Source organism: Macrotis lagotis, chromosome X (genome assembly GCF_037893015.1).
Source record: "Macrotis lagotis isolate mMagLag1 chromosome X, bilby.v1.9.chrom.fasta, whole genome shotgun sequence".
Classification (NCBI taxonomy): domain Eukaryota; kingdom Metazoa; phylum Chordata; class Mammalia; order Peramelemorphia; family Peramelidae; genus Macrotis; species Macrotis lagotis.
In genome coordinates, this window is record NC_133666.1 from 290,079,234 (window position 1) to 290,084,041 (window position 4,808).

A 4,808-nucleotide genomic window follows, 5' to 3' on the forward strand; every position below is an offset into this window, starting at 1 on the left:
TGGTTGGAATCTAATAAATATTGATTTTTTAAAAATTGTGACTTCATTCCTTGTCTTTGGAAGTTTATTGGCTTTTGAGAAGGGGGTTAGTTAATACAGTCAATCACCAGCTTTTCAAGGGGACAATATTTCTAGAAAAATGTGCAAAAGTAAAATGTTGGTCCATTGTGTAATGTTGATCCATTGAACCTATGGGCCATAGGAGATTAGTTTCCTGAAACCACCAAAACCTGTAGTCTTTTGCTAGAGATTTCTGAAATTACACTTTTCTGTATATAATTCTATATAAAAAACATTAATTTTTATATCAGACACTTTCCCCATACAGTAACCATAGAATGGCCCATAAAATGCAGTATATAAAATAAAATTGGTAACATGCTAAGCATTTTTCACTAGTAATTCTCAAGAATTTTGTGACCTTTTTGCTAATATTACAATAAAAAACCTTTATTTCAGACAATATTCACTTTTCATAACACATGAAATCTATAATACATAATATACAGCAAATAAAAAATTTTAAACTAAAGCATTTTTTAACCTGAAGCTTACCTTCCATCTTGTCAGATGATGGTATGAAGGTTGTATATTATGCTGATGTAATTGTTCTTTGAAAATCTAGGAAGAGGTTGTTGGGCTTTAATTGATGCTGTTAGAAGGTATAGATATTGGTAAAGTCTTAACATCACCTCTAACATTCTGTCCTTCATGGGGCTGGAGATTGTGAAGGATGCATCAATTTGACCAGATCAGCAGGGCATAACTGCAACACAAAACTCGAGTTTTAAAGACAAATAATGAAAATATTCAATGAATGCACAGGGAGCTCTTTATTTTACAATGGAAGGGTGGACAAGATCAGCAAAGCCCCTAATAGAACATAAACTGCTCCATAAATTTGGGTGAAACTGCTAAATTTTGAAAGGAGAGTTAGACAAAATGCACAGCAAAAGGTGATGAATGGAAAAGGCTGGCAATAGACCCAAGAAGGGTGTGGTAAGAGGACATTTGGAGCCTGGGGTAGAGATGGTAGGTTTGGAAAGAAAGGACAGCATGTTAAAGAGGAAGAGAAAGATCAGTAGCTATGGGTTTGACTATGCATATTTAACATTTTTCAAGTCTGACCTCTGACAGAGTAACTTTATGACTGTCTCATATTTGCGTCAGTGAATAGAATGTCACCAGAAATTCCCTGCAATAATAAAAATCAGATCTAGATTCATCTGAGAAGCAGTCTAAGTGGTCTAATCTCAATTACCTAAATATTTCTTATTGCTCCATCATTTTAGTTGTATCTGATTTTTCATGATTTTAGCCAAGGTCTTGGGAAAGATTTTAGAATGGTCTGTCGTTTTCTTTTCTAGCTCATTTTAACTGAGGCAAAAAGGGTTAAGATTTGATCACATAGTTTGTGTCTGAGGCTAGATTTGAACTCCAGAAAATCAGTCTTCCTAACAACTAAGTGGTACTGGTCTTGGAGTCAGACGAGCAAGGGTTCAATTCTGGCTTCAGACACTTGACACTTACTAACTTTGAGACCCTAGTCAAGCATCTTAACCCTGACTGCCTCACATCCAGGGCTATCTCCAGCCGTCCTGATTCATATCTGGCCACCAGACCCAGATTACTCTGGAAGAGAAACTGATGACTTAGCATAGCCCCACTTCATTCAAATCCAATTCATGTGTTTGTCATAGGATCACTTCCCTGATGTCATGGGTCTTCTTCACGAACAAAAAAACAAACAATATCATCATCATCACACACACACACACACATATATATGTATAGTATAATATCAGAGTTATGAGGCTCAAATGAGCTAACTGTAAAGGACTTAGCTCATCTGCACATAATGCTATGTAAATGTTGGTTTATTATTATTATTATTATTATAGTTATCATATGTTGGTATAAAAACATATGTTTTGAAGGTGAGGGGGGAAGAATCAGACAAAGTGCACAAAATGAGATGATGAATGGAAAGAGTTGGTAATAGATCCAAAGAGGCAGTCATGGAAGAGAATTGTATGACAAAAGTGTTGGTCGGGGGGGGGGGGGGGATTGAGGTGAAAGTGCAAGATTTGGAAAGAGAAAAAGGAGTGTTGAAAAGGAAAAGAAGGGTCAGTGACCACAGGCCTGGCTTTGCATATTTAACATTTTTCAATGGATCAGACCTGGTCAGTCAGCAAGCCACCACATGTCACACAGTGAGTTAGGAACCAGAGATACTAAGCAGGCCTGCCCAAATGGAGTTTACATAACCAAGTTCATAGACCCTGAATTTGAAAAAAAGAGAATAGAGATTCATTTACAGTAACTCTAAGTTTCTGCTTCCGTGTAATCTTCTCCTGGTTCAAAATAATAGACATCCATCTTTTGTGATAGCATTAAACATTCTAAAAATAATGTTCCACGCAGAAGGGAGAACCATGAGTATTCTTTTTTCTTACATGGTTTAAGAAAATCCGTTCCACCTCCCAAACCAACCAATCGCAGTGCTATACTGGGAGATTAAAATGTACTACCCTACTGCCACCTAGTGAAAAGTTCATTAAATAGGAAAGAAAGAAGCCAGAACAATCCTTTTTGAGCAAACTTTCTTTTGGATTCCAATGTAGATCAAAGGTGTTGCTAACTGTCCAAACTGACTGGAGCAGTGCTTGGACTCTATCAAAGTGGGGGTGTTTGGCAAAGTTAGGGGAGCAAAAATGAACAGAGGAGGGGAAAATTTAAAGTTATTACCAAGATACCATTTTTTCAAAATGCCTATCCTCAACAAAATTCATAATTTTACTTCTGTTTATATTTTCTTCTACTGTTGCATATATATTTATACACATATATTTTTTATAATATACACATATTAAATAGGTATGTATATACAAACATATATGTATGCATGTGTGTATACACACACACACACACACACACACACACATACACACTTTTATTTCCTTGGTAATTCTTCAAAAACTAAAGAAGTTTTAGAGTGGTATAATAGACCCAAAGGGTCAAAAGGCCTAGGTTCAAGCCTAGTCTCTGACAACATATTTCATATTTACATTATTGAAAGGAATGTAACCAGAAATTCTGTGCAATAATAAAAATCATAGACCTGAGTCAAACATTAGGATTCATTAGAGAAGCAAAATTGAAATGGTCAAATCTCAAATACCCAAATATTTGATATTGTATTTGATTCTTTATGACCCCATGTTGGGTTTTCTTGGAAAAGATATTAGAATGGCTTATCTTTTCTTTCTTCAGTTCATTTTACAGGTGAGGAAGCTAAAGTAAACAGGCTTAAGTAAATTTGTTGCACAACTTGTGTCTGAGGCCAGATTTCAACTCAAGAAGATGAGTCTGCCTGATTGTAGGCTCTAACTATTGGGCAATATAGCTGTGGTGATGAATGGAAAGTGCTGGCAATAGACCTGAAGAATCAATAAGGTAGGAGGATTGTGTGGCTAGAGGGTGTTTGGGGTAGAGATGATAGGTTTGGAAAGCACATTTCACTTTTACCTCAATGTGGCATAATCTTTCTCAAAAAATTTTATATTCATTAAAAAATATCTATTACATTATATGTATTACTATTATAGGTTAGTGTTTTTTTTTTTTTCAAAGCATTTCCACCTATTTTGTTCTCTTTAGGTAAACTTTAGCCCTTTCCCTTAAAATTGCTAATACTTGTTACCTTTTAGTCTTTTCTGTGGATAAAACAGTGAAATTATGTAAATGAAAGCATGGGTGGGAACATAACATACATGAAGAAGTGAGTGGGTGAATGTAGGTAGAGATCAGGGACCAGGGATCCTGGTGGACTCTTATCTTCCCACCACAGCTGGTACCTTTTCTGTTTCTGAGATCACAGTTATTTTCTATTAGAATTGAGATTTTAAAAAATTATTATTTCCCTTTTCAGTATCATATTTTTAGATTATTGTCTTTATCAAATAACTTTGAACTTATGATAACAGCAGTCTTTTAGATGTCTAATCAAATCACATATATATATATATATATACATATATATATATGTATATATATATATTTGTTCCCTGGGTGAAAATTATTTTGTATATAATCAGATGGTGGTTGCTTAGGGGCTCAGTTCTGAAAGAGTAGAAGAATAGAGGATATGATCTTTTCAGTAACTGACAACAATGCAGTTGCAGGGAAGCATAATTTCTTAAGTCAAAACATATCACAGAACAATAGGTCCACGACTGGTGATGAAAAAAATGATACAAGACTGAACCTCACAATAGGAAGAAACTTTATTTCATGGAATCAATGAAAATTTTCCACAAGGACTCATTCTCAGGAAGGCAGTATGGGACAGTGGAAAGAGCAATAGACTTGAACAACCCAAACAAACTCTTTTCCCCAAGGCTGTGACCTTAGGAAATCAATCAATAAGTATATATTTTAAGTATCTATTATTTATCACATATTAGTGTTCCAAATTCAAAAGACTTAACCTCTCAGAGGCCCAGTTTCATTATCTACAAAATGAAGAGGTTGTATTAAATGGCCTCTTTGATTCCCTTCAATTCTAAATATTATCCTTTACCATAGAATCTCCTTTCTCTGTCCAGATGCCCCAGAGTCTTAGTACACAGTCAAGAGCTGTCTAAGACTTCTTATTGTCAATCAATGCCTCAATCAATTAACAATAATTCAGTATCTGCTATGTGCTAAAAGGCAGCTAGATGGTGCAATGGATAGAGCACTGGCTTTGGAATCAGGAGGACAGGAATTCAAATCCAGTCTCAAGACATTTACTAGCTATGTGACCT